The sequence below is a fragment of the Balaenoptera physalus genome, assembly GCF_965194825.1.
Source record: "Balaenoptera physalus genome assembly, chromosome: 11".
Classification (NCBI taxonomy): Eukaryota; Metazoa; Chordata; class Mammalia; order Artiodactyla; family Balaenopteridae; genus Balaenoptera; species Balaenoptera physalus.
Genome location: NC_138896.1, coordinates 76,117,710 through 76,137,887, shown reverse-complemented (window position 1 = coordinate 76,137,887; position 20,178 = coordinate 76,117,710). Strand labels below are relative to the sequence as shown.

At 47.8% G+C, this 20,178-nt stretch overlaps 1 protein-coding gene across 2 annotated transcripts in view; it reads right to left on the bottom strand.

Moving 5' to 3' along the window:
- CACNA2D3 (calcium voltage-gated channel auxiliary subunit alpha2delta 3) overlaps positions 1–20,178 on the bottom strand; it is an 800,023-nt gene that overhangs the window by 768,210 nt on the left and 11,635 nt on the right. The window lies entirely within an intron of this gene.

Below are 20,178 nucleotides of genomic sequence, written 5' to 3'. Positions count from 1 at the left end.
ACATTTTTTCTCACTGAGATAAAAATCCTTCTGGTATTAAAAAGATCAATCACAGGTTGCACTTCAAAGTATCCATAAATGTCTCCTTAAAATATTTTACCCATGTGTTTTTGTTCTATAAACACTATTAAAAATTAAGAAGGAAAGATGGAACAATTACATTCTGAGGTTTTATTTTGCCTTTGCCTCTCCCCTTTCTGGAACCTTGAGTGATTCCCTTCTTTCTCAGTTTGTCCATCTCCCATCCCACAGTTCCTTGGGCCACAGTGTGGACAAATGACCAACTTCTGAGAACAGGTATTTATTCTTTAAAAGATATTTGAGGCACCTACTATGTGCTAGACTGTGTGAGACTGAGGTTCACATGCATTTAATCAGAGAAGGTTTTGAAAAGAAGCCAAACTCTCTCATGGATTTTTATTTTTAATTAAGTGACCAATTGGATGGATGGGTGGATGGAAGGATAAGCACCATTTTAAAGTCTTACCAAATAAGAGGATCTGTCAATAGAAATGCAGCTTTTAAAGAAACAGGCACCAGCTCAATGGCCAAAACATCCCAGGTGTGGCATTTAGTATAAACTCAGCTTCAGAACAATGTCCACTCTCCTGAGATGAGAATGTTTCATTTAATATCATTTGCTTCAAGTATGGAATATTAACCACAGCCATCCTTCCATTTACCCATTCATCCATGCATTCATCACCTATTCAACAATCCATCCATTCATCCACCCAACCACCCATCCATTCACCCATTTCTCCATCCATCAAACTACCTACCCAATCATCCATCTACCCAAACATCTATCTAGTCCTTCACCCAATCAACCATCCATCCTTCTATCCAACCCTCCCTTCTTTCCTCTCTCCCTCCATTCATCCAACCACTGATCCAATCCATTCACTCATCCCTACATCCATCCATTCACCCATCCATCCATCCACTCATCCAAACGATTCATTCATCCATCCAGTCACCCATCCCTCTATCTCTTCCTCTCTCCATCTATTTTTCCATCTATCCATCATGTATTAAGTACTAATTCTGCAGCTACTTCAAGAGCTATCTCCTCTCAGAATACTCCCCAATCCTGGCTGAATTATAATTATCACTTTGTTTATTCCTCTATAATGGTTTTATTTTAATAGGTGACTCATGCCTCTCCCTGGGAAATAGCTCTACCATATAAGAGAATTAAGTTATAGTAACTATAATAATAGAAATAATAATGATGTTACCATTTATTGAGAATTTACTATGTCCAGATTATTTGATGAACCCTCATAATGGCTCCCAGAGACACCAGAATCACCCCCAGCTTATACACCATGGGCACACTGTGTTACAGAAGCAAGGCCAGAATGGGATGCCCAGGCCTGTCCAGACCCTGCCCATGTTCTCATGAGAGGGAAGGGGGCTGGGGAGGGATGCCTGGCTTTCATTCTTTCCCATTCTGCTCCTGCCCCTGGAATAAGACCATCCCATCTGTCTTTCACTTTCATTATATTTTTCCTTTAAAATCCTCAGAGCAGGGCTTCCCTGGTGGCGCAGTGGTTAAGAATCCGCCTGCCAATGCAGAAGAGACTGGTTCGAGCCCTGGTCCGGGAAGATCCCACACGCCGCGGAGCAACTAAGCCCGTGCGCCACAACTACTGAGCCTGCCCTCTAGAGCCCGCGAGCCACAACTACTGAAGCCCGCGTACCTAGAGCCCGTGCTCCGCAACAAGAGAAGCCACCGCAATGAGAAGCCCTGAGAAGCCTGCGCACCGCAACGAAGAGTAGCCCCCTCTCGCCACAACTAGAGAAAGCCCGCGCGCAGCAACAAAGACCCAACGCAGCCAAAAATAAATTAAAAAAAAAAAAAATCCTAAAGAATAAAAAAGAAAAAATCCTCCGAGCACTTCCCAAAGCTTATACCTTTAACACCTAAAGTATAAACTAAAAGGGGGAAACTAGAAAATGACAAATTCAGCTCCCAGTAGGCAAGCTGCATCTTAACTCACTGGAATTTTAGGGACTTTTGTGTTTTTGTTTTTTCTCCCCAGGAACAAACCAAAATCTTATTTTTTCCACATAGGAAAGCAGGACTTCAAAACTGAACTTTCCCAGGGAAGGTCAAATCTGCTTCTATTCTTTATGTGTTTGTATGTGTCTCCACATAAGACAGACAGACAGACAGACAGACAGAAGTTTCTTCAGGAGAGCCCCTCTGTTACTAAAATAATATGAAGTGCATTACCCATTCAAGAGCCAGGCACCGAATCTATCTTCCCCTTACCTGGACTTGTGGTAAACCCCAGACCATGAGCAGGTACCCTAGGCTATCCTGTGGGCACCTGAAACTAGGCATATCTGGAACCATATTTGTCACCCTCACCCTACAAACTGGTCCTCTTCTTATGTCCCTTACTTGACTCTGGAAACCATCTGATCACTGAAGGCCCTGCCCTGGGCCCCAAGCATCAGAGGGCCCCCTCTGGCTTTCCTCCAGCCATGTCCCTCCCAAAGGGGAAAAGGGTCTACAGGCACAAGGGGACATGACCCCCACCCCACGAACAACAGTCTTCCCCATCTACACTTTGCTCCAGCACCTAGAATCCTGAAATTCCCTGCCCAAATGCCTGCCCAAGTCTGCTTCCAGGACCTGTGTGGGTCCCTTCCCCAGTGGTCCCCCCTGAGGGCAGACAACACTGCCAGCGTGTGCAGGCCGAGGCCCAGGGTAGCCTAGAGGTGGCTGGGTGCAGAAAGGGGGTGTGGAGGTGGCACAGACGTGCAGGCTGGACTGTCCACAGGTGTGTGCAAGACCCTGCACAGTTCCAGTTAGAGCCGGGGTGGGAGGGGAGAGAAAGGAGTCAGGCCACAGGCTGGGGGCCTCAATTTTGCTCCTCCCCTGAACCCACAAATGTTAGGGACAGGCCTGGATTCTGCCTCTGAAACATCTCCCAGGTGTCCATCCTCCCGGTTCTCACTGCCCTGGTATAAAACCTTCATCACCAGACTTCCTAGCTCCACCCAGGATCCCCATCCCTTCCTGTGACCTATACCGGTTGGTGTTTGAGTTGTCCTAAAACACAAAACTGGTCCGATCCTGCCCTCATCCTCCACTCCCCTCATGGTTCAAGCCTCCTACTTAGCATGGAAACAAGTCCACCCATCCTGGGTTCCTACCCACCTCACCAGCTCCACCTTCTCTTCCTGAGCATCCGTACGCAGGGCTCAGACCACAGCAGACTCCTTGCCCTCCCCCCTGAACATGGTGCTGCCCAGGCTGCCCTTCAGCCTGGGAAACAACCTCTACTTGACAAGCCTGTTCCAGCTGCCAGGTCCTGGTTGATTTTCAACGGTCCCCTCCTTTTCTGAGGTCCTCTGCAGCCCAGGAGATTGAACCAAGTGGCTGCTCTCTCTCTGGGGCTGCAGTCTGTACTAGGAGGGGTTTCTGACTGTTCTGAAGTCTTGTTCTGTGTCTACCTGTCCCGCGGCACTGTGAGCCCCTAGCTTGGTCTCTGCATCCCAGCCCTGTGCGTAGCACACGGAGGGGCAGGGAGAATGGAGGAGACATCTGAGGCTGAGAGCCCCGGGTCACCCCAAGGAGCATATGTGAAGCATCACAGAAGTCAGTCGTATAAGAACAGTCTAAGCATAACTCTTCCTGTGAAACCTTTGGAAAAGCTCACCTTGGCCCTCAGTCAAGCAGATGGTCAAGCAGGACAACAAAAGCAAACATCAATACAGTGCTCACCATGTGCCAGGAGGTACCTGTCTTAACACTGTAATCCTCACCAAAATCTTACAATAATCTTCACTTCACAGATGAGGAAACAGAGGCACAGAGAGGTTATGTAACTTGCCCAAGATCACACAGAGTATGGAAGAGTCAGGATCTGACCCAGTTTGGCTCCAAAGTCTGTTGTCTTTTCTTCTATATAACACCACGACAGTAGCAGAGAAGGATAAAGAAGGAAGGGTCTGTTTTGGTCTCTCTTTTACCAGAACCTAGCAGGAAATTCTCCAAGCAAGGGCTTCCCTGATGCCTTTCACCTGCTAATGCTCTCTACACCAAATACTGGTTTTTAAAGAATCAGAGGAGCTAATGGTTCCTCTGTGCCACACACTATGGTGATTGCCTTAAATGCATAAGTTCCTTGCTCCTCACAACAGCCTCATGACGCTGAAGCTATCATTTCCCCATTTTACAGATGGAAACACTGTGCCCCTGAAGAGTGAAGCCACATGCCCAAGCGACAGAGCCAGTGAACAATGCAGAGGGGATTCACAGCTGCGCCCTCATCCCAAGCTCTTACCCTGACATTTATTTTTCATCTTTTTGGGTAGCTATGCACTGGTTCTCCTGGAAAAGTGTGGGTTCTGCATGCATAAAGAACTAGCTAGAAATCAAAGTATATTATTAGCATTATGCACTAAAGAGGAGAAATTTTCATTCCTCGCTGAACTTGCAACGCAGGCAAGAAAAAGCCATGAGTGACGCCAAGCTTCGTCCATGGCCATGGCTGGGCCATGGCTGGGACGGTGAATCCCCAAAGCGAGGAGGAGCCCATGGCCAGTGGCCCTGTCCATGGCAACAACGGAGCCCAGCTGCAGCCTCGCGTCTGACTCTTGCTGCCACCCTGTGACGAACTGCTGCAATCACAGGCAGGCAACATGGGCCCCATCAGCCGGGTTGAAGACAGAGGGGGCCCCCAACACTGATTCCCCGAGAGAATCCACTGGGCTTGCCCCCTGAGAGATTCAGAGGCTCAGGCAGCTCAAAAAGACTGGTGGGTGGAACGTGTCCCCAGCCCCCAGAGAAGAAGATTCCAGCCGTGGGTGAACAAGCCACGTGGCCAGCGCAGTGTGGGGACCCAGGAAGATGAGAGGGTGACAGGCCCCCAAGGAAGCCCTCGCCTCCTCTGCTGGGGCACCCAGGCTCAAGGGGTGATGTCCCAAGGCTCCCGGGCAGGCTCCTGGGTGCACAGACAGACACTGTGCCCGAGACCTTGGAGACGCCAGGACCCTGCTCTCTTTATCCCCCCGGGGAGCGAGAAGGCGGCCGCCGCCCTTGCAGGGGAGGTAGTGGGCACAGAGCACATGCTTCAGGCTGGGCCCTCAGCTTTTTGGAGGCTGTTCTCCTACCACACTCTTTCTTAAACATATTCTGAGTTGTGAGCTTAGTTTTCACAGCGAGATGAATCAGACTGTGTTTCCTTTGGAGCCAGAGTAGGGAGTCCAGAGCCCCCAGGGTCAGGGAAACATCTCGCGTGCAGACCCAACACAGAACAGCAAGGGGCTGAAGTTCGGCCTTTGGAGTTGGACAGATCTGAGTACAAACTCCTTCTGTGGGTCACGCCCCGTGTGACCTGAGCCGGCCCTCCCTAAGTACAGCTCCTGGTCTGTACGATGGGGATTATCACACCTGCTCCCTGGGGTCCTCGGGAGGATTCCGTGAGAAGAGTGTGGGTCCTTCTACGCAGTGGTGAGCAGTTATGGGCTCCAAACCATTTGCTGTTACCTTGCTATTACCTGTGTCTCCCTCCGATCCTCATGCTCCAGGTTAAGCCGATTACATGACCCTCTTGCCTCCATCTCTCCAGAGTTACTTACTGACTGTAGAACCTCGAGCAAGTTACTTAGCTGCTCGTGCCTCGGTTTCCCCATCTATACAACCGGCAAAACAGGAGCACAGCTCTCTCAGAGGGAAGTGGTGAGGATTAAATTAAACAGTGTAAGTTCAGGGTAGAGCACACCGCCCTGCCCAGAGAAAATGATCAATAAATGCTACCTCTGATGGAGAATGCTGCCCCCTCTGAAATGCAGGGTGCTGGGGAGGGGACCAGGGATGGGGGCGCAAGCTGCAGCCCCTGCTGGTGGTGGAGGAGAGCCTTGGGCCAGAATTCCTCTGCGGAGAAAATGGGGCTCCAGCTTCATGTCGGCTCCAAAGGGGCTCCCACCAAGCTGACAACGGGGTCCTCAATTTGTCCTCAGCTGGAGAAATGAGAACAGTCTCCCTGCCAGGCTATAAACTGTCTCAGCCAGATTTCCTTCCAGAGGAGAGATTTACATAACAGAGCAGCAGAACATCAGTGGGAAGAGAGACAAGTCAAAAGCTGATCCAGGCAGCAAAGGGCATCAGTCACCTGGAAGGGACTCAGGGGGGCAGGAATCCAAAGAGAAAGGGCCCAGTTTGGCTTTAAACAGTCGGTCTCCTGCTCTCCTGGTTTCTGCTGCTTAATCCATGGCAGTGGCGTGAAAACTAGCCACAGGCTCTGAAGAGTGGGTGTTGCCAGGTCCAGCTTGCAGGAAAGGCAAGGGCTCTGAGCATGTTCTGGGGAGCCCGGGGCCACCTCTGAGCCTCTCCCCAGGGCAATGGGGCCACTCATGTCCCTAAGAGACAGCATGGCTGCAGAGCTGCACAACCACCACTGAGGTCTCAGCCCCCAGGGCATCTTACAAAGCACCACTGTGAGTCGCTTCATCCTTGCAGCAACCCCCTTCCAGGCAGGTACAACCAGCATCTTATTCCCTGAGATCAAGGTAACAAGGCTGAGAGATTCAGTGACTTGTCTAAAGATAGGCCCCACCCTCCAGGATCGTTTATCATTCCCTGGGGCCCTGCTGGATACATGGAGGGCGCTGTGGTGCAAGGAGCTCACCATGAAAAGGAACAATGTGAAGGGGCCCCATCATCACCTGGCCACACCCAGCCACTCTTCCTCTCCCCCCACAGCCTCACCCGCCTCCTCTTCACAGAGAAGTCTAGTCTCTCTTCCCACCGACATTCTCTTGCTTTATTACGTCAATCTCTTTCCTGGAGAGTCCCATGAGACACAGGGACATTCAGTGGCAGGACGAGGGTCTGCTGTTTAGGACCACCCACACTCAGAAAGCACCTGGAATTGTTCCTCTTCTTTCTTATACATTTTAGCGATATTAAACGGATAGGGGGACACTTCCCCAAAAGAAAACACACAATTCTTAACAGTGTCTAGAGACCCAGTTTTCCAAGCTAGCAGTAAACAGCGTCTAGTTTGGCACCCAGGCTGCAGAAGTCCACGTACACACATCCTGGACGCTGTCATTTTCAAAATGCTACCCCCTGGCCTCCTGGGAATTGTATGCAGCACAAGTCGTATCTGCAAATATCTCCATTTCCTCTGGGGTTGAGGTACCGCCACATAATTGGCAACACACCCCATTTTATAATTAGTCGTTGGTAATTCCTGTTATTACTGTTACCCTTAATTTATTTGACTGCAAAAACAACTGCACTGGGGAGACTAAGGAGGCAGCTTGTGTTCCCCCAGCCAACACTCAGATCCTGGTCTGTCTTTTTAAAGCCAGTCTTCTAGAGTAGGAGCCAATCCAAAATCTCAAACTCTTTTAAAGAGACGTCTGACACCCTAAGACCTCCCTCTAAACTACACAGAGAGCAGCTAAAACGCACACACACAACTGATCTCTAGAATATTTTAAAGCTCTATTGGTATGGACAGTAGTAGTTTTAAAAATGAATCAAATTCCTATAGCCCTAAGGGATGAAAGCTGGAATTAATAGTAAAAATAATAACAATAACATTTGCCATTATTGAGCCCTTACTATGTGTTCAATTCTGTACTAAGCACTTGACATATACCATGTGATTTAATACTTCTAACAACCCCAGTAAGTGGATATTATTTTTCCCTTGGCCAATTGAAACTCAGGGAAGTTGGATGATTTGCTCCAGTAAGCAGCAGAGTCTGGATTGGAACCCAGGTACACCTAACCCCAGAATCTTGTTTTGAGCTCCACGTCAATTGTCTTGCACATGTAAGGAAAAGTCAAGGCTGTTTAGTCCAACCAATGTTGTTTGGTCTCCCAGGTAAGCCTGAGCCATGGAACAGAGCTGGATGCCATGGGAAAAACAAGGAGGGCAAATGAGCACACCTCATGTGCACACGTGCACACACGCACTCGCGCACGAAGACAGCAGCAGCAACGGCAGCAAGAAAGAAGAGTGCTCACAAAGCCCCGCATCCTCTGGCACTGGGACGCCCCCTGTAAGACTGTCCCTGAGGGGCATGATCAGGAATGGAACAGACAGACAGGAATGTTCAACAAAGCACTGTTTACACTGGGGGAAAACCTGGGCTTCAACCTTCGTGTCCCACAGTGGGAGAAAGGTGACAGAAGTTACGCCACACCCACGTGGTGAAATGTTTTGTAGCCAGAAAACAAATCATTTTGAAGAATACTAAATGAAAAGGGGACACGTTCATGAGATAAAGTTGGGGGAAAAACAAAATAACTTCATATCGACTGTCTGATTCCAATTTCAAGCAGTCCAAAGGAAATGCTACAAAATTTTGATGTGGTTATTCCTGCATCATAAGACTAGGAGTAATTTTTTTCTTATCATATCATTCAACACTTCCCAGTTTTTCAAAGAAGAGGATGAATTGTATTTTTCATAGGAAAAAGGATTATCCCTACCCTGCCAGGATCCACTCTGAGATGTCTTGCCATGATAAAATAGTTTGTACAATATGATCCCATTTATGTAAGATAAATATACATATGTATATATATACATACACATATTCAAAAGAAGAAATACACCAAAATATTAACAATAATCAGGCCAGGATAACGGGATAGCAGTTTGTCTTCATTTGCTTTTTATTTCTCTATATTTCCAAAATTTTCTAAAGTGTTATAGACAACACTTTGTAATTTAAAAAGCTATACTTTCCTCACAGCTATTATTTCTTCCCAGGTGGTCATACAAACATCTACATTTCAGTACTGCAGTGCAAGGACATTCTTGTCTCTAGCACCATTTGAAGCCCATGTGTTCACACAGAAAACCTGTACCTGTAATAATGAACTGGCATTTCTGTTGAGGGGAAGTTATTCACACAACAACTTGGACTGTTCTAGGGACTGCTTCAATCCTGGGAAGAAAAGCAATTAGGGAAAAAGAATCTGCTCAGAGCCTAGTAGGGATAATGGCATGACCAATGTGCACATAAACCTTGCTCCCTACTTCCTGTAATGGGAACAAATTCTAAAGCACAGAAATCTAGTCATGACCCCGCCTCTCCTGGCACCTGGAGGACCAGCGTTAGCTAGTTACTCCTTCATCACTCAGGGTTGCTGTACTTGTGCACACTCTGGGAGAGGGACGTATTGTACCTGTCACCATTTCACATGTATTACTTGACTAATGCGGGCCATGCTAGGAAGGAAGTGTGGTGCAATGGTTACAGACAGAGACACGGGAGTCAAAATGCCTGAGCTGCTCTATCACTTCCTAGCCAAGTGACTCTGTGAAAGTCATTAATAGTCTCTGTGCCTCGGTTTTGTCATTCGTTAAATATGGATAATAATAGAGTAACTTGCTCTCAGGGTTGCTGTGAGCATTAAATGAGTTAACGTGTATTAGGTGTTTTGAATCTGTCCCTCTCTTGGTAAACGTTCAGCACGTATCTGTATGTCGTCGTCATCATCATCATCACAAGGCTTCGTCCAAGGGAGCCACAAGGAAAACAAAGATGATAAAGACAGAGGGCTTCAAACAGCTTGTGGAGAGGAGGGGAAGATCCTAATGATGGTACGACGGGAATCAGAAACCAAGGTCAACTCTGACGACCACACGGAGGTATAAAAGGGAAAAAAGGTAGAGATTGGAAAAGGTTTCCCAAAGGCAGTAGCAACTGAGGGCCCAGGACTGAGCCCCTGGCAGAGCAGGAGCTCAACAGCTGTTGGCTAAATTAAAGAAGGAGGCCGTGAAGACTGAAAACTCAACAGGAAGCTCTAGGGACAAGGGCAGGAGTTCAGGGCAGTGGGAGCAAGAAGAAGCAAAGGTTGAGAAGAAAGTAGGGAATGACCTTTGGGACCAAGAACCCATGCAAGGCGCTGAAGCATGAGCCCAGGCAAGGTGCTGAGGCCGGACCAGGATCCAGGGTCCCTTCTTCTATCTCTCTGTCATATTAATTCCTGCCACCCTTCAGGTTTCTGCTGAAGCTCATCCCCTCAGCAAAGCCTCCTCTGGCACGGACCAGAGCAAGTCCTCTGGTCACATGCTGTCAGTGTGCTTCCAGAGCACTGCAGGAACACTTGCACACATTAGACTAATTCTTTGAGTAATGCCTGATTCCTGCACTAGATGGTAATCTCCACGAGGGGGCAGACTGTGTCTTATTTCCCTTGTCCTCTACCCCAAGCCCAACACAATACCTGGGACAGAGTAGCAAGAGGTAAAAACATTTGTTGAATAAATGAATGGATGAATGAATGATGAATGAATGAATAAACAAAAGAAACCATCAAATTAAGATTTTCTCCTGCTCCTGCTAGGGACCAGCCACGGTCCAAGGCAGGGATGTTCTCTCTGGAGATGTTCTGTACCACCCCCCTACACATGAAATGGAGAAATGGAGAAGGAATGTGTCATTGATGTATTTTGACGTCCTGGACTACATGCTGCTACACAAGAAGCAAAGTATTAACAGCCATCATCTCTCAAACTTATACTGCACTACTCAAGGGCTGAATTCAAGGACTTCTTAAAAAGAACAGCAAGTACTTCTCTTCACACTTCAGCCCCTCTGTCTCTCCTTCTCTTCTTCTCTTAACCTAGCAATCTTGCCCACAAAACGGATCTGAGAAAGAAGATAAACAGTGAAACTTCGTAGCCCATTGCAATGGGAATCTTAGGGGCTTGGGGGTGAGCTGGGAGGTTTAAAATCACCACTGCAACATACAAGAGAAAGATGACACCTACACATGGAGCTCAAAGGGAAAAGCTTTCCCTTACCAAGACCCAGAAAAAGCACCTCAAATGTGGCCTTGATGGATATGAACTATTTCAACATCCTAGTGGGACTTTGCAGTATTTCAGAACATAAGAGCTTTTAAGGTGTTTTTCCCAAAAGAGAGCAGGGTTACCAGTCTGCTATTTTGCCCCGGAATGAAAACTGACCAATTAGTTTCTAAACAACCAGGAGGCTACATCTAATATGACCTATCTTCTTGGATGCCATCCTGGAAAGTGTGCGTGTGCGCACACACACCCACACACACACACTTCACCTTCAGATCGCAGGGGATGAATGGTATTGCTCCCAGGAATTTAGCTAGCGCTAAAGAGAGGAGCCATCAAGCCCCCAGTAGCTGATGGTCATGGCTGAGGACAAAGTAGACCTGGTGGGAATCTCTGTTCTGTCCTTTATGATCTGGTCAGCCTCTCTGAGGCTCAGTTTTTTCAGCCTGTAAAGTTCATTCCCCGCACTCATTCATTTGCTCCACAAATATTTACTGATAAAGACTATTGTGGGAACCAAAAATAGAGACATGAACAAGCCAAAGGTCTTGCTCTGGGGAGCTGATGGCCTCTGGATCCGGCAATGCCAGTGACCTCAGAGAGTGGGTGCATGACTCCAAGATGGTAAGAATTAAAATAATGGTAGCTGCCATTCATTGGATTCCTTTGACTGCCAGACCCTGAGCTAAATTTTAGATTCATGATCTAATGTAATCTTCACAACAGTCCAGTGGGACAGAGATCACTTAAAGAAGAGGAAAATGTAAAATAAGAAGCTAAGCAGGGCTTCCCTGGTGGCGCAGTGGTTAAGAATCCGCCTGCCAATGCAGGGGATACGGGTTCGAGCCCTGGTCTGGGAAGATCCCACATGCCACGGAGCAACTAAGCCCGTGCGCCACAACTACTGAGCCTGCGCTCTAGAGCCCATGAGCCACAACTACTGAAGCCCGCGTGCCTAGAGCCCGTGCTCCGCAACAAGAGAAGCCACCACAATGAGAAGCCCACGCACCACAATGAACAGTAGCCCCGCTCGCCACAACTAGAGAAAGCCTGCGCGCAGCAACAAAGACCCAATGCAGCCAAAAATAAATAAATAAAAAAAAAAAAAAAAAAAGAAGCTAAGCAGTTCTCAAGGCCATATACTAGTCATAGGTGGAGTCAGGATTCGAACTCACAGCCAGCTTCCAGTGCCATAAACTTAACCCTAAGCTCCACTGCTTATGTCTGGCCCAAGTAGCTGGTGTTCCCAGGATGTACAAGTCCCTTTCCTGAGCTGGTCAGGTTACGTCTCAGCCTGCTCTCCCACAAGACACTTCAGCTCTTCTTTCCTGGCTCCAGCCAGAAATGATCACAGCACACTTGTTGAATGAACGCTGGCTTATTTTTTTTAATTTGGCAGTTTAAAGTAATTAACGTCATTTAGACAGGCATGTTATTAAGTCAACATTCAAGGGAGGGTGGATCAGGGGAAATGAATATACCAGGCTATATAAATATCAATTTACTCACTGACTAAAATATCACAGAACTTCATCATATGTCAAATATTTTAGTCCCTTTTATTTTTGCCTTTTACATTCAAAGATGACTCCATTCCCTGACACAAGTCTAAGAACAAGTCTATGGTACACAGACTCCCAGGAAATAACGTTAGCAAAAATGTAGAGGAGAATTTACCAAGATGGGATGTCTTTTCTGCCTCCCCCAACATGGATGTGACTCTGTCTTCTCCTGGTCATTTGGCCAAGTCTGCCTTGTCTTCTGAAGAGTTGCACTGGTGTGAGTCACCGCCCCTAAGAGAATCTAAGCACCTGGAGGTACGGGCAGCAGTATCTCCCTACCTCCATTTACTCCAGCAGGTGCCTGGTTCGGAGAGAGGCAGGGCAACAGATGTCGGTAGGACGGATGGACACTGGCAAAATGGTAAGAGTATCACCCATCTCATGGTGGAGCCGACGGGAAGAAATGTAGGATCTGCCATCCTTTGGAACTCTGCTGAGTCTCAGCACCGAGGGTCCTTGGAGCTCTATGGAGTGCAGGCTCAGGGAGAAGCAGTGAGCTGACCCAGGTCTGAGAGCTCAGCAGTGTCAGAGCCAGAGCTAGAACTTGGACCTCAGACTCCCAGCCAGAGCCCTGACCTCTCTAGCCTTGTGACCCTCTGGTCCAGCCACATCGTACCCAAACAACCAGAAAAAATAGGAAACCAAGTCAGCAAACCCAGATCGAGACGGTAGGAAGAAAAATTCTTGGGAGGAGGTAGGATTACCAAATTAATCTTCAAAAAATAGATAAATACAAATGTAACAGGCACTTCTGCATTTGTTGGGGGGGGGGGGTCTTCCACCTGGCTCTTCCAGCACTAGCTTTGTGATCTTGGGCCCAGTCTCCTCAAATGCAATACAAGGATGGAAAATTACTCAGGGATAGTTGTGAGGATTAAGTTAAAGGATCTCTTCATGCACTTGCTCATTCACCAAACACTCAAGCAGCATCTCCTTGGGCCAGGTGCTAGGCATGCCAAGAAGGACAAGGCATCATTCCTGGCCTCTGAACAATGACCCCTGGTCAGAGAGGAGATGAGGAAACAAATAACTGACCATCGGGTACAATGACAAATACCAGTGCAATGGATGCTCTAAGAGGAGGAGGCCAATATAACACAGATGCAAAAACTCTTATAAATTCTCTAAGTGCTAAGCAAGATATCAGGTGTTTTGAAGACCATTGTTCACCTGTGCTTCCCAAACTTCCCTCTCCCACTCTCCTCCCTTTCCCTCACATTTCCTCCCTGTTGCCCCCCATCATGCCACCCCCATATTGACTCTAACTGGGTTTCCCACACAGCAGCCCATTGGTAACACTTGGGACCAATTAAGGTGGCTGCTGGCAATAGGAAGAGGCAAATGCAAACACAGGTAGGAATACAGGTGTCACGGTCAGACAGCCCTGAGTTCAAGAACCAATGCCACCACTTGTATTAGCTTTGTGACCTTGGGCAAGTCACTTCCCCTCCCTGAACCTAAGTGTCCCCATGGAGAAAATGGGGCTATCAGAGCATCTAACACATGGGGTTATTGAGAAGGTGAAATGAAATTTATACAGAGAGCTTAGCATTGCAACTGGCTGAAAGACATTAACTATCACCATCTATCATTTTTATTGGAGAAAACACAACTTTAATCTCAAAGATCAACACTACACCTTCCAGAATAAAATTAATCTAGCCAATAATTTACCCTGGTAACATTTAGAGCACTGTTTTTCTTTTTCTTAACACATTTATTAGGTTGTGAAATCAATTTATTGTTCACAGCCAGCTTTCTAAAATGAATAGAGTAGAATAGGTTAGGTTAGGTTAGGGTAGACTAGGTTAGGGTAGAATAGAATAGAATAGAATAGAATAGAATAGAATAGAATAGAATAGAATAGAATAGAATAGAATAGAATAGAATAGAATAGAACAGAACACAGTAGGACAGAGTCCTGTCGAATCAAATAGACCAGATTGCATTGGAGGGAATAAAGCTAAGTGGTTTCATAAAACTTGTGTTTCCCACGAGAAGTTGTGTGGAATGGGTGCATTCAGGAACCATGTATTCCTCACTGTGGACCATGGTCGAAAAAGTTTGAAAGCCACTGACTTAAAAAAATTCAGTTTTATGCCCAACAGGCCCCTGGGGGAGCAATTCTTGTACCAGGAGATTAGGAGCAGCCTTTATGGGAAGCAGATGGCGTCCTTCACATTGATGTTCACCAATTTTCTGTTAAAGGGCTGGTAACCACAGGTCTCCGTAACCTATTTGGTAATAAGAAAAACCACTGGCGACAGGTCAACAAATTTCTCTCCATCTTACAAATTGGAGAATGGCCATTTCAACTCTGCTCAGTGATTTATAAATAAACTGCTTCAACAGTCAGACAGGCTCCTGGGTACCTTCTGACTTAAAAGATAAAATGCCTGACTTGCTCCAAAGCCCCCATTTCTATTGCAGAGAAAATCTCCAGTCACGCCACGCACGCTGAGGAAGGCTGCACCGGTGCCAGCTTTAGGCTGGGTTCAGAGGCTGAGTAGCCACCGCTCTTGGCCCATGATGGAACAGACTTCACGCACACAGTTATGGAAGCAAACCACGGTGGGAAGATGTGCACATTTCTTCCCAGGAGGAAAGAGAGGGAATGACTGGGTCTCTTTAGGGGAAGCCAGCAGCCTTCCCAGAGGTGGCATATAATAGCATTTCTCAAAGCATGGTCCCTGGAGCACATCAGAATTACCTAAGACATTTGTTAGAATGCAGATTTCTGGGCCCTGGGTCAAGCTTACTGAGTCCAAATCTCTTGGGCTGGGTCCCTGGAATCACGCATCTTAGCCAGTTCCCCAGGTGATATTTCTGCATGCTGAAGTCTGACATCCTCTAGAGTCAGGGCTCAGCAGCCAGACAAGGGCAACAGGGTCAGCAGTGTAGACAGCCAGAATGGCCTCGGCCGAGGCACAGAGGCGTGACACAGCCTGATGTGTTTGGGACTGAGCAGTGTGCTATCACTGAAGCATTCAGGGCAAGGATGCGAAAGGTGGCCACAGCAGCAAAGGGATTTTCGCACCCAACACAGCTCTGCACGCCTCATTGAGTATTCAACGAGTGTTTGCTGAAGCAGGAAGGAAGGAAGTGAGGGAAGGAAGGAAGGAAGAAAACATTTCCAAGATTTAGTCAAAAGCCAACGTGTTCTTGTAAGTCTGTTAGGACAGCTAAAGATTTTCCTAAACCATGATATCCTCCCCCAAAAAGAAGCTTTTGGTCCTTGGAAACTCTATTGTGGAAAAGGAGAAAGTTGAGGCCTCCTGTTTTCAGATGGGTTTATTAGTAATGAATAAACACTTGACTAATTGTTCTGTCTCCTACTCACTTCACTAATGTAGATCATGTTACGAGGGGGATGTTCCCCAACAATGCACTGGGACAAAATATTTTGGCTGTTAAAAAAGAGAGGCATTGGGGGAACATTTTCTCTAGGTGAAATTCAGGCTTAAATGCGATTTAATAGGAGGAAATGTTGCAAAGGCCTTTTTGCCTGGAGAGTAGAGAAGGTTTCCTGTGGAGTGCAGCAGGGGAGATTTTAAAGGCATGGGGCAGGGAGGAGGGGGACATGGGGCTAGAGGCTGCCTCCCTCTGTCCTGGGAGAAGCCTGCTCAGGGACGTGGAGCCTTCCTCCCCTCTGTGGCCTCAGTGCCCTGATCAACGCACAAGCCAGGGGCTGGGAGGGGAAACGCCAGTGTTCCATGCATGGCCCATTCCTGTGACCCCTGGGGCGTGCCATCAGACCCCGAGCACCCACCCCCAAGCTGGAAGGGCTGGTTCCCAAAATCTGCCCCAAATAAGAGATTTTCTCATTTCCTTCTAGGTGAGTCATCAGGCTCAGCAGGAAGGTAGAAGGTGGGCACCAGATGCCGGTGACTGTAGGACCACACAGCAAATTCCGGATATGATAAGACACGGAGTGCTCCACAGAGCAAAAATCACGCAGGAAGCTTCACGGCCTCCATAGAATAACGTGCCAGGGAGGAGCCAGACTCGAGACTCTCCAAAAACCTCAAAATGCCATACCCTGTCGGGTCTGATGCTGGGAGGAGGGGAGGGGCTGGAGCTAAACATCTTTTGGCACAACTGCCCCCCATTAAGTCCATATAATTTAGTTCCCGCTTCCCAGCCAGCTGCTCCCCCTTATCTCAGAGGGGCTGTGCTTGGTGCAGGCTTTCAGCATATCCGTGGGCCAGGCAGGGGGAAGAGAAAGGACAATTGCACTTGCAGGATACAAATGCAAATCACCCAAACTTGCTTTAAGCCCTCTCACAAGTTTTCCTCCTGTGTGGAGGTGCTGGAAGCAGCTGGTGCAGGGTGCAGCTGGAATGCTGCCCAGGAATGGGTATCGCTGCTCCGTGGACGCTGCAGCAGACGAAGACGCAGCCCCCAAACCCCTGCAATGCACAGACTCAGAAACCCAGTCCCAGGGATGTACAAAATAAATAAACAAACAAGTGTAAAATCAAAGGAAGCTGCACAGAGAAGGTGACATCATGCCCAGCAAACACCGTGCAGCATCTTGATGCCAGCAGGGCTTCCGAGAAGGCCAGGTAATGACCCCATGTGAAGATGAAAGGGATAGAAATTAAAATTCACGTTTCTCCCTAATGTCACTGGGAATGTGGTGTTCGAGCGCTTCATGGAATTAGCTGCAGCAGCTTCGTAATTGCCTTTGCCGAGTTGCCGCCCCCAGGTTGATGGTGGCGGCTGCAGCGGCCCCATCAGTCTCGCTTGGTGCTCCTCGCACGCCCGCCCGGCACTGCGGTGCTCCTGCCACAGCTGCTCAGCTTGGCGCTGCGGAGGCGCTGGGACCCCTCTGCCAGGCTCGGAGGCTTCGGAGTGGGGAGACTCGGCCGTGTTTTCAGGGTGTTGATGAGATGGGCTGGGATGCTCCCCAAGGGCGAGGAGAGGGGTCGTGGGCTGGGAGAAACGAGGACCAGCTGGCTCGGATGTCTGGCAGTCCCTGCTGGCACCAAGCAGGCTATGGGCAAAGGACCCACCCGCAGGGCTTCAGAGCTGGATTGCTGAAGCTGGGAGGCGGCCCTGACTTTTTGCAGCATCTATACCTGATAATAGGGGCTCATAAAACCCAGCACTGGAGGGTAGAGGGGGAAAGGAATGTGAAGGACCTAGTTTTGTGGCCTGTGCACAAGAGTGTTATTCCCACCAGTGTGTGAACACCAGGAAAAGGTTCCTTTGTTTATCCGTACATTCATGCATTCCACAAACAGCCCTTGAAGCCCACCCCAAAGGTAGCTCTGTGCTAAGTGCCAAAGGAGGACCGTCTCCCATCAGAAAGAACAAGCCTGCCCTAGGGGAATTTCAGCTCTGGCTCACCTGCCTCCTTCTCCACACCCACCACCCCCACTGAAAGAGATAAGCGTCCTCAGGATATCACACTTCCCCAGAATGGCCTGGGCACGGACAGATCTGCCAGACTCATACCATGCAAAATAAAACTGACCCTGTGGGTCCAAGGGCTATAGCCTTCAAGCTAGCTGTCAATCATGCAGAAAAACAAACTGTGGCTGCCCTGAGGGAAAAAAAAGAAAAGGAAGCACCAACAAATATCCAGGAAAGACAGACAAAGAGTGGGGACATCCAGTTCTGTGCTAAGACTGTTACCACATGTTGACAAAGCTAATCCTCACCATGACCCCATTTCACAGATAAGGAACCTGAGGCCCGGAAGTGAAACTAACTAGAGCCAAGCTGGATCTCAAAGTCAGATCTGTCTTGTACCAGGGTCCCAGAGCCCAAGCTGGCTCTTTCACACAATCATCCATTACCATGATGGGAAATACACAAAGGGAAATTTAGCCAAATTCAATGAGATTCTCAGAAAGGTTTCTTAAAAGTCAGACCTAATGAGGGGAGGCCTGGCTGACCCTCAAAGGAAATCAAAAAACAAGCAGCATCGTTTTATTATAATAAAAGGGAAAACTATAGAAACCTAGAGGGCATACAGGGCCCGCCCCCCCTCATTCCAGCTCTTGCTCCTTTTTAATTCTGTATTAGGAAAGCAAATGACAATGCACCAAAAGCTAAGAATTCCACTGGGGAAAGGATTAAGGGCAGAGAAGTTTCCACCAACCAACCTGATAAGCCAACAGCAGGCTAAGATCAAAGCATGGGGAACATGCTGGTCCTGGGAATAACCAAATGTCCCTCCTCAGACCCCACCCCAGCCCAGGCAGCTGAACAGGATTCACAAGACCCAGGTTCCAAGCCTGCCTTTGTCACTTGGAGCTGAGTAGCCTTGGGCCAAGATATATTCTCTGTCTTTGTTTCTGCATCTCTAAAATAGAGATGATGACAGAACCAAACTCAGGATTGTTTGTGAGAAATTAAATGAAACAATGCAAATAAAGCACATGGCACAACATGCAAACAAAGTACCTGCATCATTATTATGATTACTTCCTAAGAAGACCTTTTGGGGCTCAGTGGTGGGCGGCTCTAGTGGAGGGCTGTAAATAAGACCTCCGGGTGGCCTGATATTCTCTCCCCCCATGCACAAACTACTGTCTTCAGCAGCCAACCTGCCCTGATATGTGGGAGAGCTCCTGGGGAATAATAATAATAATAACAACCACAACAGCAGCAGCAGCCCACCTTTTCTAAACACTTCCTCTGAGCCACTTATTACCAAGCATTCTGTGTGTATCTTCTCATTTGCATCCCTCAACTCCACTCTAGAAGTTAGTACCATTGTGCCCATTTGACAGATAAGAACACTGAGGTTCAGCAACTGACTTGTCAGGGTCATGAAACTAGTCAGCAGTAGCACTGGATTCTACCCTGGAGAGGCCTGTCTCAGATCCAGACTCTTACCTCTACACAGTCCTACCTTCCCAAGACCAACTGCCTCCTTTTAAAGTAAAATTTTAAAAACCAATAATCCTCTAATTTCTTTCTCAGTTTATATATTTTTCATATCACTCATAGGGCATTTGTGCATTTGTTTCATGACAAAAAACTGAAAATCTTGCTGTTTAAGTAGGAAGTCTAGCTATAGTTCCATAATTCTGAAACTCCTGTTCTGGAAAATGTGTATTGTTGGCTTTTTTCAAAATATTAGTGAGCTGTCAGACTTCCCTGGTGGCGCAGTGGTTAAGAATCCACCTGCCAATGCAGGGGACACAGGTTCGAGCCCTGGTCTGGGAAGATCCCACATGCTGCAGAGCAACTAAGCCCGTGCACCACAACTACTGAGCCTGCGCTCTAGAGCCCACGAGCCACAACTACTGAACCCACGTGCTGCAACTACTGAAGCCCACGCGCCTAGAGCCCGCGCTCTGCAACAAGAGAAGCCACCGCAATGAGAAGCCTGCGCACCACAATGAAGAGTAGCCCCCGCTCACCACAACTAGAGAAAGCCCACGCACAGCAACGAAGACCCATTGCAGCCAAAAATAAATTTTAAAAAAATAATAATAAGATTAGTGAGCTGTGAGCCCTTTCCTGGGAGGATTACATCTTACTTCAGGGTGACCAGATGACTCCTGATGTTCTGAAATACTGGAACTTGGCTACAGACCCTGGGATTTTAAAGTAGTTACTAGTTTTTAACAAAGGGAAACAGCCCATGTATATCAAAACACACACACACACACACACACACACACACACACACACACACACACACCTTTTACTGGTTGCCTGACAGTGATTCCCTCAAGGTGTGCCCTCAAAAGCATAGCTTTCTGACAGGGGCCCAGGCCAAAACCGAGAAGAAAGAACATTCAAACTTGAGCTTTACCATCCCAGAAGCCAAACGATCACCATTTATGTCAGTG